We start from the raw sequence: 21,810 nt of genomic DNA on the forward strand, positions 1-21,810 counted from the left end.
CTTCAATGATGGTCAGTTTTATTTGGTTACAAGATTTTAATGATGTCTGTTTTATTTCATTATGAAATTTAAAAGACAATCGTTTTTCTTTCGTTACGAGATTTCAATGATGGTCAGATTTATTAAGTTACGAGATTTTAATGATGTCTGTTTTATTCAGTTATGAGATTTCAGTGACGGACGGTTTTGCCCGATTACATGAGCTAAATGATGTTTAGTTTTGTTCCTTTATGAGATTACAAAGACAATCGGTTTTGTTTCGTTATGATATTTCTATAATGGTTGGTTTTGTTCAGTTACCAGTAGTGGTGGGCCATTTTTGGCGTTAACATGCTGCGTTAACGTGAGACTCTTATCGGGCGATAAAAAAAATATCGCCGTTAATCTATTCTCAAAGTTGGTTTGGGAGCTGGGTCTATACTACGCAATCTATGATGACTTTCACCTTGATATTTTAGCGGGGATGTATACCTAGCCGAATTGACCCTTCGCAAAGACCCGCCACCCTTAGTTACTGTTGCTTTGTCCGACAAGCCGTGGCGCTGTCACGCCACACGCAGTGATAAATGTATCACGGAGCCAAAAGGGCACTGACAACACGTCGACAGACAAGACAGAGCAGGTTACTTATGATATTAAACAAAGTCCCAGCTTGAAAACTGTGTATTTTTTTTTTTTTTTAAGAAATTCAAACAATAAAAATGTTTTGTTGCTCTTTAATGTGTTGTGACAGACTGCTGTAACGCCTCAGCTCAAGAGGCTCGTAAACCGTTCATCTCTTACTACAAGTCCATTTAAAGCATCAAATAAACATGAATAAACATGAGAATCAATGTTGTTTCAAACGCGGAAAGATGTCAATATACACAATTTTTCAAGTTTAACTCCATCAAGGTTAATCTTCTAACTCCTGACTGCTTTGTCGGACAAAATGGCGGATTACTTTTAGTCATTATTTGGGTAGCACACATATTCTGAATGTCTTCGGCAGAATTCAAATGAGCCATTTTAATCTAGATTAATTCCAAGATTACAGTGAGATTAATCTAGATTAAAAAAATGTATCTATGCCCACCACTAGTTACGAGATTTCAATGACAGTCAATTTTTCAGTGCCAGTCAGTTTTGTTCTGAGTTTTCAAAGACAATCGGTTTTGTTTGTTTGTTCTTTTACGAGATATCAAAGACAATCGTTTTTGTTTCGTTCCGTTACGAGACTTCAATGACAGTCAGGTTTCGTTCCGTTATGAGATTTTAATTACGGTAAGTTTTATTCAGCTACGAGATTTTAATGACGTCTGTTTTATTCAGTTATGAGATTTCAAAGAAAATCAGTTTTGATTTGTTATGAGATTTCAATGATGGTTGGTTTTGTTCCATTACGAGACTTCAATGACGGTCAGGTTTATTCGGTTACGAGATTTTAATGACGTCTGTTTTATTCGGTTATGAGATTTCAGTGACGGACGGTTTTGCCCGTATAGCTTAATGACCTAGTTTTGTTCCTTTATGAGATTTCAAAGACATTAAGATTTAACTAATTTAATCTGCATTTGAACATATTAATTTGCAATAAAACCAAGCTATAAATGTTTTTTAAAGTCTTATTTATTAGTCATTTATGTAAATCATTCAATCTGCATTTGAACATCTTAACTTTGCAATAAAACCAATAAGCTACATATGTCTTTTAAAGTCTTATTTATTAGTCATTTATGTAGTACAAAAATGCAGTAAAACAACTTTTCGCTACTAAAAAGTCTCAATGAAATTGTGAATTGTTCACTTTTAAATGACAGAATATCAGAGTGAAATGCTTTTGTCTTGTTGCATACTTGGCCCAAAGAGTGCCATTGATGTCTCAATGTAAATTTGAATTGGGACATACTTTTGAATGTATGTCCCACTCACAAACGGCACAAATCGAGCACAAACGAACAATATCGATTTGGAGCAATTTGGATGGCATGGGGTGGAGAGTTACATAACTGTTCATAAAACATTTAACAGCATAAACCGGCACAAATCAAGCACAAACGAACGATGCTGGTTTCGTGCGATTTAGACAAAGTGGGCTGGAGAGTGACGTCACAGCTCCCGAATTATATTTGTTATATCTGTGGAAGGAAATCAGTTACAGTGTTTGTTTTAATGGCACAAATCGAGCACAAACTAATGGCACCGGTTTGAAGTGATTTGAATGACATGGGGTGGAGAATGATGTCTCATGACCAAAAAAATAATGTTCAATATCTCGAACACCAAACCAGCACAAACGTATGACATAGTTTTGAGGATTATTTCGTTTTATGGGGTGCCAACTTCACGGAGGTGGGCCAGAGCACGGTTTGGTTGGGCTCAAGCGTGGTTCACATGCAGTGTGAGCGCTAAGCATGCCTAAGCACGGAACTAGAGCCCTGCGCGGGACTGATTTCTTAAACCCGGACCCGCCCGCTCCCGCTGAATGTCTGACCAGGACCGCCTGCTCCACAACCTGCGTGTTGCACTCCCGCCCGCGCCCACAGACTTTCTCTCAGAACTTGTGAAACATGTAGGCCTACACACTCAGACTAAATTCGTTCAAGTTATTATCCAGAATAACAGACTTTAAACATGATTGCGTTTAAATAAGATGAAGTAGCCACTAAACCAAAGGACCACATGATACATTTTTTTATTTGCGTTATAAAACATTAACCGTTAAAACAAACCACAACTAGCGGCACCACAAGTTTTAAATGCAGGCTACTGCATACACACTCACTGAACGAGTAAATAATAAGTAAATAATCCAAAGCACAATAAGAATCAACTTTAACTTATTAAATAAACACATAGGACTTAGAAAATATAGGCCTACTTTAAACAAATTAAATACAAAATGAAATAAATAAAATAAAAGAATACCTCAAAAAATGTCAGATTTCACATTCACAATAGTTTGCTTAACAGGCCATTGCAAAAAAGAAAGCAAATAATACTAATAAATAAAAATAACGTAGCCTACTTCAACAATTTGATCACTGAGCCTTGCACTGCTTACTCCATATTACTATGAAGGAAAAGTATACTGCTGACTGACTGTCCCGTCTTTCTTCCAATATCCACCCACACACGAATGCCCTCTCTGACGGTGCACAGATGCGAGAATGCTCAAAATAAAACACGCAAATTTGGAGAATTGTTTCCCGATGTCTGACTTGTCTTGCTTTGCTTTTATCAAGTAAACAACCGCTTTAATTTTCTTCTCAACTTCATGTGTTGACTCCATTTCTACACGCCAAATCCCACCATTCCCCGCGGGTCTCCCGCAAAATTTTCGGATCGCCCGCTCCCGCAAGATTTGTGTTGGGTCCCGCGGGAGCCAAAACCCAATGCAGCCCTCTACACGGAACAGCTACTACTTTTGTGTGTGCTACTGTCATCATTACAACGGCAAACATCTTTATTACATCTCTGATAGTACACTTATCAATTCATGTAATTAATTTGCGTGTATTTGGGTTTATAACGAGTCTGCTTCTCACCCTTGATGAACAGGAATTGTACTTTGCGAGTAAAGCTGCAAATTCCTCCATTAATGTCAGCTGCCTTTGTAATAATCATCTGATACGTGCAAGAGAAAATCGCTGTGCGGCATAAATGATAAATCTATTAGGCAGTATCTTAGCGAACAGGGACGTGCACAGGGGGGTTGCTCAGGTTGCCCGGGCAACTGCCCATATGCCCTTCTCGACTCACGTTGCCCTTCCGAGGTGGAAAAAAAAAAAAAAAAAAAATCGTACAATGGATGCATAATTTCACGTAGGCCTAGATTTAAAAAAATAAATAAATAAAAAAAAAAAAAAAAAAAAAAAAAAAAAAAAAAAAAAAATCGCAAAGCCTCATTCACTTCCATATTTGGGCACCCGTACGAAAGTGAAAGTCAGTAGGGGAAGGGCAAACGTACTCGGTTACTAACGTAACCTCGGTTCCCTGAGATACGGAACGAGTACTGCGTATGGGAAAGGTCTCCTTTTTCCCCGTTACTGAAGCCTTTTTCAATAACGCAGTGTAACTGCATCGTCATTGGTTCACTCATAGACAAGTTGTTGAACCAATGACGGCGCGGCATAGCCGCTCGGCCTATGGCGACAAAGCCCGCGAATATTCCCGCCGAAATGGGCGGGGTAGCTATATAAGCAGGCGCGTCGCCATAGGATTTCAGGTCATTCGACTGAAGCGACGACACTGAAGCCGCAGCCTCGTGGCACGGCATGTAACGCAGTACTCGTTCCGTATCTCAGGGAACCGAGGTTACGTTAGTAACCGAGCACGTTCCCCTTTCGATACTTCACTCGTACTGCGTATGGGGAACGAATTCAACCGCGCCGTGCCACGGCAGGGAACGACTGGACTTGTCTTGGACACCGCGAGGGAACCAGAGGACAAGTGAGAAGGCTGGAGCCGTCGAACCCTTGTTACACTACTAAAAGGGAGTTAACTCCCAGAGTGGCATGAAGCGGAGCTCAATAGAGGCCGCTGGATCATACCGAGATGACCGAGCTTGTAAGGTCGGGACATCCAAATGATAAAAACTGACAAAAGTGGACGGCGAGGACCAGCCGGCTGCCTCACAGATGTCTTTAATCAAAACTCCACTAGACCAGGACCAAGAGGAAGCAATTCCTCTAGTGGAGTGGGCTCTAACTCCTATGGGGCAGTTGAGGCCCATAGAGGAGTAACAAAGAGTGATAGCATCGACTATCCGACACGCAAGACGTTGCTTTGAGACTGAAGACCCTTTGGTGCAGCCACCAAAGCAGATAAAGAGCTGATCGGATTGCCGGAAAGGCTGTGATCGCTCAACGTAGGTCCTTAATGCCCTGACGGGGCAGGCCAATTCCAGCTCTCGCTTGTCCGACGAGGGAGGAAGCACTGAGAGGGAAATGACCCGTGCTCTGAATGGAGTCAAGACCACCTTAGGGACGTAGCCATGCCTAGGTTTCAAAACGACTTTGGAGTCGTTGGGCCCGAACTCAAGGCATGCAGGGCTCACGGAGAGGGCCTGCAAGTCACCAACTCGCTTAACCAATGCTAGTGCAAGTAGCAGAGCGGTTTTGAGCGTCAGGGGCCTGAGGTCAGCTGAACGCAGTGGCTCAAAGGGAGGCCCTTTAAGAGCTCTGAGGACCAAAGAGAGGTCCCAGGTGGGAACAGTGAGAGGACGAGGAGGATTTAATCGCCTAGAACCTCTCAAGAAACGCACCAGGAGGTTGTTTCGTCCCACTGACTGGCCAGCAATAGGAGCGTGAAACGCTGCAATGGCTGCTACGTAAACTTTGAGCGTTGAAGGTGTGAAACCCAGACTCAAACGCTCCTGGAGAAAAGACAGTATCGGAGATACGTCACACTCCACTGGGTCTATGTTGCGTGTAGAACACCAGTCAACAAAGACCGACCATTTCTGGGCGTAGAGGCGTCTCGTGGACGGAGCTCTCGCCTGAGAAATGGTATTCAGCACCTCCCTGGGGAGGTTAGCAGGCTCCCGTCGAGGGACCAGAGGTGCAGAGCCCAGAGTTCTGGCTGGGGATGCCAAATCGTCCTGTTCGCCTGAGAGAGGAGGTCCCGTCTCAGGGGGATCGGCCACGGGGCTTTCGTGGAAAGCCTGAACAGCTCTGAGGACCAAACTTGGCTCCTCTAGAGCAGGGCCACCAGGAGGACTCTGTGCTTGTCTTCCCTGATTAATCTGATGATCTGCAAGATCAGAGCAATCGGGGGAAAAGCGTAAAGGAGGGTGCTGGGCCAGACGTGAGCCAGCGCAATGTCCTCCTTCGAGAAATAAATTGGGCAGTGAGAGTTGTCTTCTGAGGCGAAGAGGTCTACCTCTGCCTTCCCGAAGAACTCCCAGATCGTGAGAACTGTCTGGGGGTGGAGCATCCACTCGTCTGAGGGGACATTGCTCCGGGATAGCATATCTGCTCCCAAGTTTGTTCTCCCGGTTGTGTGAGTCACTCTGAGCGACTTAAACCTTGGTAATGCCCATTCCAGAAGACGCTTCGCCAGAGCGCATAAGCGGCTGGACGAAAGACCACCCTGGTGATTTATGTATGACACCATTGTCATGCTGTCCGACTGGACTTAAGACGTTGCGTCCCGTCAGGTGTGTCTAAAAGGCGCGAAGGGCTCGAATCACTGCCAACATCGAGGCAGTTGATGTGCAGATGGCTTCTTCATGAGACCACGAGCCGAAGGCCGGTCTGCCCTTGCAAAGAGCACCCCAACCTGTGTTGGGTGCATCTGTTGAGAGCACCGTTCTTCTGAACACCGCCTATAGGGGTACACCTTGACTGAACCATACAGGGTTCATCCAGGGTTTCAGAGCTGTCTAACAGGCCTGATTGACCCCGAAACGCAGGCGGCCGTGCCGCCAGGCGTGAGGAGGGACCCGGAACTTCAACCAGTATTGCAAAGGCCGCATCCGTAAGAAGGCAGAGCTGCAGAATCGGGAAGGCGGAAGCCATCAGCCCTAGCATTCTCTGGAAGTACTTCAGAGGGAGACAGGCTCTGTTCCTGACCAATGCCGCGAGCTGCTGAATGGCCAGAGCGTGCTCTGGCGATACTACAGCCGTCATACGGGCTGAGTCGAAGACTGCACCCAGGAACATTATACGTTAGCTGGGGAGCAGTGAGCTCTTGGCAAAGTTGACCCTGAGACCCAGACACTCCATGTGGCTGAGTAGCACGGATCTGTGATGCTCCAGCTCAGCTCGTGACTGGGCTAGGATGAGCCAGTCGTCGAGAAAATTGAGAACCCGGATTCCCAACTGTCTCAGTGAGGAAAGCGCCACGTTCACGCACTTGGTAAAAGTGCGAGGAGCTAGGGACAGCCCGAATGGAAGGACCAAATATTGGCAAGCCACGCCTTCAAATGCGAATCTCAAGAATCGCCTGAGATGGGGGGGCTATCTGGATGTGAAAGTATGCATTTTTCAGGTCCAGCAAGCAGAACCAGTCCCCGGGGCAAACCTGCGCGAGGATCTGCTTCAGCGTTAACATCTTGAACTTCCATCTCATGAGGGAAAGGTTCAGGAGTCTGAGGTCTAAGATGGATCTAAGACCGCCATCACTCTAGGGAATGAGGAAGTAATGGCTGTAAATCGCTCTCTGAGGGGAGACCATTTCTATAGGCCCCTTCTCGAACAGAGACATCACTTCGACTCGGAGGACGTGAGCGTCGTCCGTGTTTACTGAAGTGGGAAGCACCCCGCAAAACGCAGGGGTCTGCGAGCAAACTGGAGCGAGTAGCCTTGAGATATTATCCCCAGAACCCACTTGATACTCCGGGGATGGCCTGCCAGGCCCGCGTGACAAGGGGGTTGAATGGTGCCGGTTGGCGGGCCGCTGGAAGGGGGGCCTGCATACCGGCTAGTTTTTAGAAATGCTCATGCATCCTCATGAACGTGGCTTGCGGGGTGAAACCGGCAAACGACACGCTGAGAAACTCAGTAAACAGATATATGCTTCTTGGAAAAATATACATGTGTCCCACCTGAGTCAGGGGAGAGCATCAAGATATATTCCACAGAGCGGTGTCGGAAGTGAGACCGCTCTACCTCAATGAACATGGCTTGCAGGGCAGAGCCAGCAAGTCACATGAACAGAGGTCCAGCATAATGAGCATGTTAGTTCCACCAAGCACAAGTGAGCATTGAGCTCGCTTTCAGTGAGCGCATACATCCTCATGAACGTGGCTTGCAGGGGCAGGGCCGGCAAACGACACGCAGAGAGACTGGAATAATATGCTACATCAACTGATATGCTGAATATAAATAACATAGGTCTCACCTAAGACAGGTGAGAGTGTCGTTATATTTCTCAAAGGACGCTTGCAGGGCAGAACCGGCAAGCAACGCGCTGAGAAATTCAGCAAACTCGGCAGAAATACGCTGTATCAACTGTATATATACACATATATATATATATATAACATATGTCTCACCCGAGACAGGGGGAGAGCGACATGTTATATTTCTCAATGAAGCGGCTTGCGGGGCAGAACCGGCAAGCAACGCATAGAAAAACTACAGAATCAGCTCCATTAATACAGTATAAAAACATGTTTCTCGCCCGAGTCGGGGGAGAAGGTCACGTTATATTTCTCAATCGACGCGGCTTGCGGGGCGGAACCGAGCGAGCGACGCGCATTGAGATAAGGAAAAATACACTCACACAAATAGAAAATGTATCATGAGTCTCGCCTAAGTCAAGAGCATCATGTCAAATTCAGCTGAGAGATTGTTAACTTCTGCAAAAATCTGCTATATAAACTGAATGTTTATAACATGGGAGTCACCCAAGAGGGGGAAAAGTGACATGTTATATTTCTCAAACGCGGCTCGCGGGCAGAACCGGCGAACAACGCATAGAGAAGACTGAGTGCATACAGCAGAAAGATGCTCCATTAAATTAAGCATATAACATGTTTCTCACCCAAGCTAGGGAAGAAAGACATGTCATATATCTGAATTAACGCGGCTCGCGGGGGAGGGACCGGCGAGCGACGCACATAGGGAGAAATAAACTCACTCAGATAGAAAATGTATCACGAGTCTCGCCTAAGTCAGGGGAGAGTATCATGTCAAATTGAGCTGAGAGGGCGAGAGCTCGCATCCTCAACGAGCGCGCGGTTTGCGGGGAGGACCCGGCAAATAACGCGTTCGGAGACGGCATTTGAAGCAAACGCCAGCAAGAAAGTAGAAAAATAAGCTCTGTACTCACCTGACGGAAGACGGCAGGGAATAAGCTGAATGCTCTCAGATGCTGAAGGCGGCACGAGGGCGGCGCGGTGAACAGCTGCTAGAGAACGAAGATCCGCGGAGCGATTGGCTCTGCATGTGCCACAGTTGTGGCGCGGCATTGAGGCAACGCCGCCGCCATGAAAACGGCGATTGTAGCTCTTTTAGAGCAGCGAGAGCCGCTGGGAAAGCTCTTTTAGAAAGCGGCGTTAAGCCGCGGGAAAAGCTCTTTGAACGGCGCCGGATGGCGGCAGGAGACGCGCTGAGAGGCGGCCGGAAGCGGGAAGCGGGCGGCTCGAGAGCGGCGCTCGAAGCGGCAGTCTGCGAGGGCGCCGGCGCTGTCTTCGTTCGGCGGTCTCAGCTCAGTCCGCTGCGGGAGCCTCTTCAACGGCGGCGAGAACTTCTCCCTGGCGAGCTTCTTCCAGGCGGCGAAGGCTTCAGCCGGAGATCAGCGAAGAGTGATATGAAGTCGTCGCTGAAGGAGAGAGAACTGAAATCCTATGGCGACGCGCCTGCTTATATAGCTACCCCGCCCATTTCGGCGGGAATATTCGCGGGCTTTGTCGCCATAGGCCGAGCGGCTATGCCGCGCCGTCATTGGTTCAACAACTTGTCTATGAGTGAACCAATGACGATGCAGTTACACTGCGTTATTGAAAAAGGCTTCAGTAACGGGGAAAAAGGAGACCTTTCCCATACGCAGTACGAGTGAAGTATCGAAAGGGAACTCTGTTTACGTGGCTGCAGCGCTGCACGCGACCGGCACCTGAGCTGAGCCTGCATGAGCGGCACTAGAAGGAGATTGTCGCAGTTGTCGGGTGAGACGACTTAACGTTGTCGGAAAGGTGAGTAAGGTTATAATCGTTAACGAAAACGAATGAAAAAACGAAAACTAGGTGGGAAAAAACATCATCGTTAACTGAAATAAAAATAAAACTAGGCATTACAAAAAAACGATAACTAACCAAAACTGTAATGTGTGTTTGGCAAAACTAACTAAAATAAAATAAAATTATAGACTAAATGTCCTTAGTTTTCCTCTTTGTCAATGTTTTTCATAGAGCAAACGTTCAGCTTCATTTCATTTCCCTGCGTCTCTCACTCACGCGTCTCTCTCACATACTCGCGCACGCACAGCCCCTCCCCTCCGTGCACACCGCGCCTCCATGAGAACGAGTGTTGGAAGCAAGTTCGCGAAAGGTTGGTATCTCGTGAAAACCTTTACACAATCACACATTAAAAAGTGGTATAAAAATATTTTTAATTCTGAATATAATTTTGTCAGTGTGTTAATGTCGACCCGAGAAGCGATTGCTACTTTAGAAAGTTAACTAGAAGCAAGTTTGAGGTAAAATGCACTTGGGTTGTCGATGTCAAAACATTATTTAAGCTGTGATTCCAGTTAGGAATAATTGACGACGGGCCGTTGAATTATTAGAAAAATATTGCACACCTGAGGTGGTGATTCGGTCACGACTCGAAGCGGAGTCAATTCTCAGTCCTTCATATAGCCCTTAATTTTTTTGGGGGGGGGAGTGCCCTTTTTTTAGGTCAGAGCAACTGCCCCTCAAAATTCCTGTGCACGTCCCTGTTAGCGAAAGTGCATTTCTTCCCGTTTTCTTCCATGCAAAAAGTTGCATCGTTTATGACGTAAGCGTGCTCTGGCTCGGAACGTTAAGGGCAATAGAGTACCCCAGGGATGACGTGTTTTTGTAGGCCAACCTGGAAGTTAGCGGCGCACGGGTTCCCTCGATTGAAAGCCTATTCATTTTTCCCATAGACCTTTGGAAAATCGCAGAAAATAAGCTCTGTGTTTAACAAAGGGTTATGACACTTACACGTTTTGTCTATCAAGATAATCTTTACAAGTTAACACAACATTTATACATTTTGAAGCCTAAATAAAGTTGTTAGATATAAAAGGCTAACAGTAGGCTATAAACGGACTACAGCACACCATGGTCGCAGATCAACGTCACCACCAACATGCTTCCTCAAACTTTATTTAAAAAACAACTTTATTTAAAAACATGCTTGCTGATTATGATCTGTGCTGTTATGAATACTTATCCACTTTTTCATGAGAAATGCTGTCCAAATGTCCCGTTTTTAATGATGACGTCTAAAGTCCCCGCCAAAGGAAGTAGTCCCTTTTAGCAATTTGTTAGCAACCGCCGATATTAAGACACAGTAAAAGTTTAAAAAAATCATAAGTGGGTTACATCTGGTGTGTTTTATGTCATAGATCAAAACGTGAAAGTATTTAGAGGCTTTGTTAACCACAGACCTTATTTCAGGCGATTTAGCAAAAACCCATTCAAAAAACCCATAGACTTTATGGCGTTGGAACCAGAAGTCCTAAAATGCTAACTCGCTTCCGGGTTTTGCCTACAAAAATGTGTCATCCCTGAGGCACTCTATGTGAGTGCAGGCCAGCGGGGGAGTGGGGAGGGGGGACAATCGCGCTCGGGCTCGGTTCAAGGCAACCGAGCCTAGTGTGAGTACACCCTAATTCAACTCCACAAATGCTCAAATCACTATTATGAGTTTTACAACCTTGTGTCATAAAGATAACATTGTGGATGGGACTAACTGAATATTTGACGTTTCATTTTGACAAGCGTATGATATGCACCCAAAAGAGAGAGGGAAAACTAGGAAATCGCCTGCAGTTGACCATGGAAACTTGTGTTTAGTCAAATAAATAATTATATTGTGATTGAGAGGAATAGAAAGTAAAAAAAAAAAACTGCATTTTTCTGAAATAGCATTATGTATCTTATCATATCAGATTACAGAGCTTGCCAGATCAAGAAAGTATTTTCCAGTTTTGTGTGCAGTATTGATCAGATGGTCAGCCAGATCATCTTTGCTGTGAAATTCCAATGTGTTTCAAACAACCAGCCTCATACTCACCATTTTAAGAAGTTTTGTGTTTCTGCAGAGATCAGCTTCCTATTTGGTGGAAGGCAGTTGGCCACGGTTTCTGCTCTGACAACCTGCAGCCTTTTCTCCCTGTCATTACAAGATTTTCAGGAGATTGAGAAAGAGTTCCCACATGTTGTGAACAAACTGAGGGCAGCAGCTCAACAGCTTAAACATGATCTAGAAAGTAAGTCTCACATTATAAGTTGCTTTGATATAGAGAAAGTGAGTAGGATGTGACTTGAAAAAATTACAAAGTCTAATAACATGCACTGATGAATCATTCACAAGATCACAGATACAGATTAATGAAGCAAAACTGGAACATTTTGATGTCATAATGATTTTGTTTATTGAAGGTGATGAGCTGTGTCCAAGTTACATCAACTTCGAGCAGTATGTGAGAAGACAGACTAGCGTGTAGTGTTTTAGCTTCTCATTTAATATCTTGAATAAGATTATTTTATTTTATTTAAAAAAAATTCAAACTTTGTGTTAATATTTTTAGATGTTTAAGGTGCTGCAATTAATATTTTTGAATATATTTGCATAATTATTAATATACTTGACAAAACATGTATCAATACAATTTTCAATACAATAAAGTGTATGTATAAAGTTACATATTATCTGTATTGTTACACTCCCAAAAAATAAATAAATAAAAACCCACTGTCAATAAAAATCTTGGAGCTAAGATCTTTTTGCACTATTTACATTTTTTGACGGTAATTAGTATGAGGTTGAGATTTGCTACAGTAGAACTGTATGACTATGTAACCGTCTCTGGGTGAGGCTGGATATACGTATGGTATATCAAATCTTCTATTAATGTTACTGGAAGAAAGTTCATAGCTTGCCAGAATGTCTGAGAATATTCCCTGTTAGCTGGGGAGTCAATTGTTATACCACTGGTCTCTTACAATAAAATGGCATGACAAACTTCAGCCATTCATTTATTAAATGTAGCCCAAGCATGCACTGCCCAGACATGGCACAAACCTTCTTTCTGTTAATTCTTCTATTGTTTCATTCCCATTGACTGTGTAATCCAGGGCTGAGATGGCAACAGATGCAGATGGAAGCTGCCGAACAAAAAGGCTGAAACTCAAGAGAAGTGGGTGGATTTTGGATTCTGTTTTTATGTACACAGATAATGTGATGGGTGTTCAAATGTTGCTCTTTTTTTCTCTCCACATCAAGTAATTTCTGTACCGTTTCTCCGACCAAACTCAATATTCATTTGCAATCTAAATTCCTGGCTTGATGTCACTGCTGCTGTTTCTTTTATTTCTTTGTAATGTAAGAAAGAATATCTGGATTATGATGAAAATGTCACTGGTTTGTTCATGCCTTTAGCATTGTTTGAGATGTTGGCACAGCAATATTTCAACCCACAGGGCTACGGTGCAGGTGTGGCAAAACCTCTTGTGTGTGTCTCACATCTGTTTTTCCAACATCGCTACCTCCACCTCCACCTCCACCCTATTATGGCAAACAATGACTCGCACCAAACGCTTCCAAAGACTCACAATCCTCAGGGACAGCAAGGCATTGTGGGAGATTTAATCACTGGCTGAGGCTCATGCAGAAGGAGGCAGGTTGTTCTTTTGTGTAAGAACTGAGGCGACTTTGACATTTTGAGAAAGACTGACGTTTAGGACACATTTACATAAGGACAAAGCCCAGAGAACTGAAGAGAACGGTACAGAGAGACAGAAAATGTTAAATGTCACTTAATTGAGCTGCTCTGTGTGTCTCAAAAGTTTTAATTGTGTTAACCAAATCAAATTCCCAGCTACACTGACTGTACATGGACTGCCAGACAGTGATGAATGGCCTCTTAAAAAGATATTCCACATATATAGTGTCTTTACACAAGGGCAAATGTCAATTTCATTACCATTCACACATGGCCTTAATCAGGATAGACAACATATTTAATTTTATGTGACTGAAAACAAAGCTTTGTGGCATGTACACTATTGTTCAAAAGTTTGGGCTCGGTGAGATTTTTTTCTCTCTTATGGTTACCAGGGCTGCATTTATTTAATCAAAATTTTGGTAAAAACAGTCATATTTTAAGTCAGTTTTAATCAAGGGCGTAGATTTGGTTTCAACATTGGGGGGGTTGAACGTATGCTGCCTGTTTGTTTTTTTGTTTTGTTTTTTATATTAAAAAATAATAACCTGTTTTATGTGTAGTGTTATTGGATTATCTATCTATCTATCTATCTATCTATCTATCTATCTATCTATCTATCTATCTATCTATCTATCTATCTATCTATCTATCTATCTATCTATCTATCTATCTATCTATCTATCTATCTATCAGAACTTTATGAAATGTATGTATAATCATTCATCAAATTCTAACATAACGGTGATTCTAAAAAGAAATTATGTTAAATATTGAAACCGCCAGTAGGCGGCAGCGATTCGCTTTTTTATTGAGTGAGTGAGTCACTTAAATCGTTCATTCAGCCAATTCGTTCAAAAGTCAGATTAATTTAGGAAGAAAACAAACACCGATGTGAATATTTTTGTCATTGATCATTACAGACACTATTGAAAAATGAACAAACAAAACAGACGGCTGTTTTGGTAACTGGTTACAGTTACACTGATAGTTATGGCTACATTGTAATGGATTAGCTAGCTAAAATATGAGTGTATTACAAAACATTCTCATACCTCCTTCTCAGTACATGCTTTATTCTTTTTAACGGACCAGCGGTTTAATATAGTTGGCTGGGCAGCGGTTCTCTTCATTTTTGGTGCTACCCGCGCTGTCTCATTCAAACAGTACAGCTCCACTCGCGTTGTTTTGGTGAAAGAGCGAGGCGCGTTGGTTGGGCGTTACCAATCGGTTCAATGGAGGGGGAGAATATTTTTGTCTAATTTATTATGACAAACTCATATTTGAATACAAACAAAATTATTGTTACAAAATAAATGAATTCTACATATTTTTCATTTGATCTGCTGTGATTTTCATGTTGAAATATTGGGGGGGTTGTAACTGAAGCATTTGAATATTGGGGGGGGGTGACCTGCCCCCCCACCCCCCCCCAAACTACGCCCCTGGTTTTAATACATTTTGAAATATAATTTATTCATGTGAAGGCAAAGCTGAATTTTTTCAGCATCATTACTCCAGTCTTCAGTGTCACATGATCCTTCAGAAATCATTCTCATATGATGATTTGATGCTCAAAAAACATTTAATATTATTATCAATGTTAAAAACCCTTCTGCTGCTTAATATTTTGTGGATACTGTGGTACATTTTTGAAGAATAGAAAGAACAGCACTTATTTGAAATAGAAATTTTGGTTATTTGAATAGAATCTTTGTAACATTATAAATGTCTTTACTGTCACTTTCAATTAATTAAATACATCCTTGCTGAATACAAATCATATTTGACTTTGTTGTATACCTGCTCTATACACTGCAAAAATAACTTCTGAATTACAATTTTTTTTCTAGTAAAAATATCTAAAAATCCTTAAAACACTGCATGAGATGTGTGAATATGTAAAGTTTTACTGCTAGAGATCACCTATACAAAACAGCTTGATTACACCGAGATTGAGTGTGGAACCTCGGGATTTGTCGTCTTCACCTCACAGCCGGTGGAAAAGAATCAGGATGGGACTCGGGCAGAAATCATGTTCATGGATGAGATTATTGTAGTATGAAGCAGCGCAGGGCCGAGTGATGTTGGAGCTGAACAAGGCTGCTGGAGCGATTGCTAATGAGAGACGAGTGCGACACACGCCTCATGAGCAGCAGGACTTTTATTATGCTGTAGTCGCAGGCGTCGCTTCTTCCGGTCAAGTGTATGAGGTAACACAGCGCCGTTTATCATATGAGATACATTTGAATGTGTTGAAAATGATAAAGTTACTCTGTGCGTTCGTTGGGCAACTGTTTTGAGACACTTGTTGCACACTGCAGTAAGCTAGATCCATATTAGAATATCATATTAATAAATGCTGGGTGGCTTGTGTTGATAAATAGCATGCAGTTAATTTTAAAACATATTGTATGACGGAGAAAATGCTGTATTACTGTTACTAAAAAATAAAGCTGCATCTGATTACGCTATGTTAGCCACCTGACAAAATAATATTTTCCTCTGAGACATGGTGAAACTATGGTACTCACGGAAAATCAAGAAAATGAGATTCAAACAAAAACTAAAGGTGTTGAGCTATATAACAATTAGTTTTCTGCTAATAAATGTATCCAAACAGTTTCTTTTTTTCTCTGGATTTTAACATTCTTGGAATAATGGGACAATGTAAGTACACAAGTCAACAAAATATATAACACTGTTCTAGTGGTTTTAGGATATTTTAATCCAAAAATCTTAAATATCGTGCCTTTTAGACTTGTTTTAAAAGAATGTATCTTTAAAACAAGTGGATTTTTTCTTACTGATATGTTTTACTTGTTAAACTTGTTAAAGTATTTTAGCTCTTCAACCTGAAGATATTACCAATAGACATAACAAAAATATTTTTGCAGTGTTTCAAAACATTGTCTGTAAAAACTATTAAAACTGTGTGTAATTTGACATCAAATGTGACTAAGGTCCAATGCTTATAAATGAGTAAAAAAATTGAATAGACTTGCACTGATAGACAACAGCCCAGAACACCTTAGCAGCTGCATAGCAATGCCTTGGCAACCACCCACCCACTCATGGCATTGTGAGAAATAGGTCACCAGGATTTTTCCAAGTAAGACATATTTTGTTGATCCTGGAACAACATTCCTGCCTGTAAATTTAGTCTTAACCCTATTCCAACCCCTAAACCTAACCCTACCCATAACTTATCCCTATAATCAGAGGGAAATGATTGGTGAATAACAACTTGTAAGCCTAAACTTGACATTGTCCCCCAAATCTGATTGGTTGATTGGAATGTTGATCCAGGAACGTGTTGCACTTGGTGAAATCACATTCACCATGAGTTATAGTAGCTTAGTTCTTGTATTAAAATGAATGAGACCAAACATGATTTGATCTCTGTCATGTTTAAATACGTCAAGCACAGGTCATACGGTTGATTATATGCCATGGTGGCCTACTTTTTATTCCTGCTTGGCTATGAATGCTGCATTTAAGCAATTCTTGAGATCAGGTCTTAAAGCCCATTAGACTGAACAATGCTAGATGAAAGACAAGAGCTCTGTCTCCGTTCCATTTATACCACATAAGGGTTAAGGTTGTATACATTCGGCCCTATGAAAGTGACAGGCCAAATTTCATTCTTTTATGGACGCTGACTGCCCCTCATTGACTCACAATGGAAAGGATATAATTTTGCAGATGTTGGTGAAAAGCTCAAATGTCAGCCTCTTTTCAAACTGCCAGACCTGCCTTAGCCCAGGGATGAATAATGGATCAGTCACCTTTGTCTACTGCTGAATATTCTTACATAAATACAAAGACTCATAAAACGCATAAAAGAGCATCTAATTCATCTTTTAACGCACAGATCAAACGCTGTGATAACTCAGTGCAGAATCCGTTTTTCTTAACGACAGGCAGGTAAGTGAAGAACACCTTTGTGCTCGCTCCTGTCTCTTGTCTGGAACAAACGTCTGATTTACCCCTGACTGCTGTCTTGCATGTTTCGCCTGGTTTTTGTTAACACATCCACAGAGGCAGAAAGGCATAAGAGAGTCTGATGTGTGCACTCATGGGGTTTTGGGTAAAGACTCTGGTGATTTTAAGGAAATGTTAAATTTGGTTAGCTTCATGTTGTTCCAAACCCATTTGATTTTCTGGATGGAAAGTCAAATGGGTTCCTAAATTTTCAAGGAATACAAAATGAGATGAGGAATATTCAACTACAAAAGTAGTTAATTTGGGCTGTATTCTGAGGTCACACAATTGCTGAAAAAATGACCAAAATTTAAGTAATTATTCATGATGAACATGATAATGTGCCCCTTCACATAAGCTTTAATGTCTCTTTCTCATTGTGAGTAATGACTTAAATTTAGTTCTGTGTCTCGCACAAAGCTAGGTCATTTGGCTATTTTTTATACGACGTTTGGAGCTAGACAGCATATAGTATGTTCCCATTCACTTTCTATGTATGGAAAAGAGCAGCATGAATATTCTTTAGAACGTCTTCATTTGTGTTCCACATAAGAAAAAATAATACAGATTTGGAATGACATGAGGGTGAGTATAATGACAGAATTTTCACAGATGGAGATGAATTTCAGTGGTGAGATGATTCTATGCTGAACATAGATGATTAATAAAGTGACTTTTTGTACATTAAGCTGTACATATGCTGTACAAACATTGCATGTCCTGATGTCATTTCTTATTTAGATAAAAAAAAAAAAACAGCCACACTGAGTGAAAGTGAGGTGGTGTATACTGTACACTCTCAAAAGTAAAGGTTCTCTATTGGCATCTATGGTTCCATGAAGAACATTTTTCAACACTTTTCAATCAGGTTCCATTTGTTAACATTAGTTAACGGATTAGTTCACTTAGAAAATACAATTTTCCTGATAATTTACTCACTCCCATGTCATCCAAGATGTCCATGTCCTTATTTCTTCAGTTGAAAAGAAATTAAGTTTTTTTTTTATGAAAACATTTCAGGATTATTCTCCTTATAGTGGACTTCAATAGATTCCATTGTTGAAGGTCAAAATTACAGTTTCAGAGCAGCTTCAAAGGGCTTTAAAGGTACAATGTGTAAAATTTTTGCAGTAAAATATCCAAAAACCACTAGGCTAGTGTTATATATTTTGTCCAGCTGATTACCAACAATATCTCTAATGTTTTCAACGACTTGAAAATCATGAGAAAATTCCCATTCTAAACAGAGACACGGGGCAGTGCAGTCGCCTGTCAATGACGCCAGTTACCTTTGTCACGGCCTTTACTGACGTAGAAACCACATGACAACAGTGCCGTGGACAAATGCGGAAGTAGTGTCCAGCAAACCACTAGCTTGCTTCAAGCAGTTCCTTATTTACTTCTTGCATGTTTTATGCTGGATTGTGTTACTTATTTATGGAACATAATTACTGTTTACCATCTGCCGACAAGGACAGCTCCCGTAAACTCATGACCGGAAAAGCGGAAGCGGCGCCGGCGACTGTGTCATAATAAAAGTCCCGCTCCAGCGGCCTCGTTCAGCTCCCGCAACACTCGGTCCTGCTCTGCTTCATACTACAGTAACGTTAATCGGTCTTTGTCAGACACGTGATTTTGTTGTGTGTGACGTCACCGCGGCGCCATATTTGTGGTATCCCTGCTGACTGTGAGAATGAAAGAGATTACACGAGTTGAGATAACAAGCAAATAACTCGCAAATATGAAGAAGCACAAGAACAAAGTTAAAATTTCATATCGCGATAAACTCACCAAAGATGCCAGGGACCGTTATTTGGAGAAATTTTCATCCATTCATAACATAGATCTGTACGAACTGACTGCAGTAAGTTGGAGTGCTACTGACCCCGCATTGCTACCTAAATCATCATACTTAAATATTGTTAACTGTCTTGTTTATGGCATAAACGCATAGTGAACAATTTAAAAACTATAAATCCCTCGAAGCTCACAGATATTTCACTAATGGGTGCAGGATTTATTTATGTTCTGAAGGAAGGACTGCGATAACACAGTATAGTAACGATAATGATGTCGTGTTAACTATTTAACAAGTGCATGATTAAGGATGGTTTAGTATTATCAGGAAGAATTTTGAACTAATACTACCCTTTTTTCATTATTGCATTAAGTACATAAACCAATGTATAACACAATAAACATTGTTCCAATAAACAAGGCATCATCAGAGATGTATGTAGAATTTAATAGTGTATTTTATTACAGTACATTCTGATATAGTATACCTTTTAGACCTACCTCTGTGTTGTCTGGGTCAATGACATTATGAGTCTTTTTTTGTCTTTTTTGTCCAAAGGCCTTAATAATAATAAAAACAAAGATATGTCATGCAAGTTAAATATCTGATTTACAGATTGTGTATATTATTAATTATCCTGTTAATACTATAAGTGCATATAACATAAATCTACAAATCACCCTGAAAAATTTAATTATACATGCTTTATTGTTCATGCAAGACTGGATAAAGCATCAGCACATTTTTACACTACAATTCTACAAAAGATTCAAACATGCGCTGATTGGATGGTTTCTCTGTGAAAATCTCAAAACAGTCAATAATCTCTGCTACTCTGTATTTAAACAAAGGAGACATATTTCTGTGCAAATCATCTCTGTCTGCCCATACAGCTGAAAGCTTCAGGTTTGCATAGATATGACAGTTTCATTGAATGTTCTGTATACCGTCTCAGGGGAAACATTAGAAGTGTTGTGCAGGCAGATCAAATCCGAGGTACATTAAGGTTCACAGAAGCATTTGAAATTTGTATTTGTTGCGTCTGGAATCAGAGGCACAAAAAAAAAAAAAAAAAATTGTAATAACGCCATAAAGGTTCCCAGGTTTGGCAGACCCGTATAGTACATTAACATCATCTCCAAAACAAACATCAGACATCCTGTACATATCAAGTCGGTTTACTTCTGCACATGCAGATCACCATCTCCTCCAGCCTCCTGCATCTTCTCAGTGTGAAGATGATCACTCTCTCCAGCCTGATGGACCATAGTGTTAGCTGACTGACTTGGGTAAAGTTGGTTTTATATTCGCACATCCGTATTCAATAGCCTTGTTAATCACACTACATTGGACATTCAGTGGACATTCACAAGTAAATATGCCATTAAACAATACTTGCCTATTTTGATCGACTGTGAAAAATGTTATAAGTTGACAATCGTTGGTCGTCAATATCATGTCGCTGCTTAAAATTCGCAAACATTAATTTATTGCATATTTATTGGAAAGTCTGAATTTATCAGAAGTCTGAATGTGCAAATATAAAACCAACTTTACCCAAGTAGCTGACTGCATTGTTTTTCCTTACTTAGTGTCTGTGTGTGCATCTCAATCAGCTCTGAGCTCTTGAATCAGTATATTGTGTATACAAATTTTGTGACTGAGACCGTCCTGATCAGTGCCCTAACTAATGAACTAGGGAGCTGATTGAGACACAGCCTGTGTTTAATGCTGATGTGGCCTTAATGTAGGGAGGGATGGTGTCCAGTTGGGGTCAGTCTCCATAATCTTTAAGCAGGCTGATCTGCAATGAAATGAAAAGGTCCACAGACCACAGCTGTAAAAAGTAGTCAGAAAATTAGAATCAGTATATGGATACAGAGCAAAAATGTCGTACCTTAAGTATAAAAATGCTGTAGCAAAATTAAGAAAAATAAAATGTAGACATATTCAAGTAAAGGGATTCAGTTTAAATTGACTTGTTTCATAGCACATACAATCCAAAACAATGCGTTGCTATAACGTTTTCTACTTTAGAAAACAGAAACCTCTAACTTACCTTTGTGAAATGTAGAAAGCAAACATACTTGAATGGAGATATCTTGACGAAAGTGATGTTTTGCGTCTCACCGCGGCAACCCGTGCGATCCGGCGCCTCTGTTATTGCCTCTAACGTTACATACTCTCCGTACAGCCTTTTTTCAAGTAGGAAACCGACTAAATCTAATCTCGTAGTAAAGTTTTTGACATTTTCTATTGGCTTCTAGCGACCTCTAGCGGAAAAAATATCACAAATTGTACCTTTAAATGATACCAGATGAGGAATATGGGTCTTATCTAGTAAAACGATCAGTCATTTTCTAAAATTTTATATATGTATATATATATATATATATATATATATATATATATATATATATATATGCTTCCGCCAAAACCGCACTTGCGAATTCTACAAAAAGCTTACGTTGTATGTCCTACGCCTTCCCTATTCTACTTATGGAAAAAAACAGAACTGGTGCTGCGTTCATTCTGTAAGTTGAATAGGGAAGGCGTAGGACATGCAGCGTAAGCTTTTTGAAGAATACGAAAGTGCAGTTTTGGTGGAACCACTTGGAAGGCGATCATTTGTTTATATAAAGCATATACATTTACATTTTTTTCAAAAATGACCGATCATTTCTCTA

The 21,810-nt window shown here is 41.2% G+C and overlaps 1 long non-coding RNA gene across 1 annotated transcript; it reads right to left on the reverse strand.

The window, feature by feature from the left end:
- Positions 1-19,623: 19,623 nt before the first annotated feature.
- Positions 19,624-21,371, reverse strand: LOC137032919 (uncharacterized). Its single transcript, XR_010896763.1, has 3 exons — positions 21,183-21,371; positions 20,306-20,927; positions 19,624-19,683 (listed from the first exon to the last, which is right to left on the reverse strand). It is a non-coding gene; the product is annotated as an uncharacterized lncRNA (long non-coding RNA).
- Positions 21,372-21,810: the final 439 nt, after the last annotated feature.

Source organism: Chanodichthys erythropterus, chromosome 12 (genome assembly GCF_024489055.1).
Source record: "Chanodichthys erythropterus isolate Z2021 chromosome 12, ASM2448905v1, whole genome shotgun sequence".
Taxonomy (NCBI): domain Eukaryota; kingdom Metazoa; phylum Chordata; class Actinopteri; order Cypriniformes; family Xenocyprididae; genus Chanodichthys; species Chanodichthys erythropterus.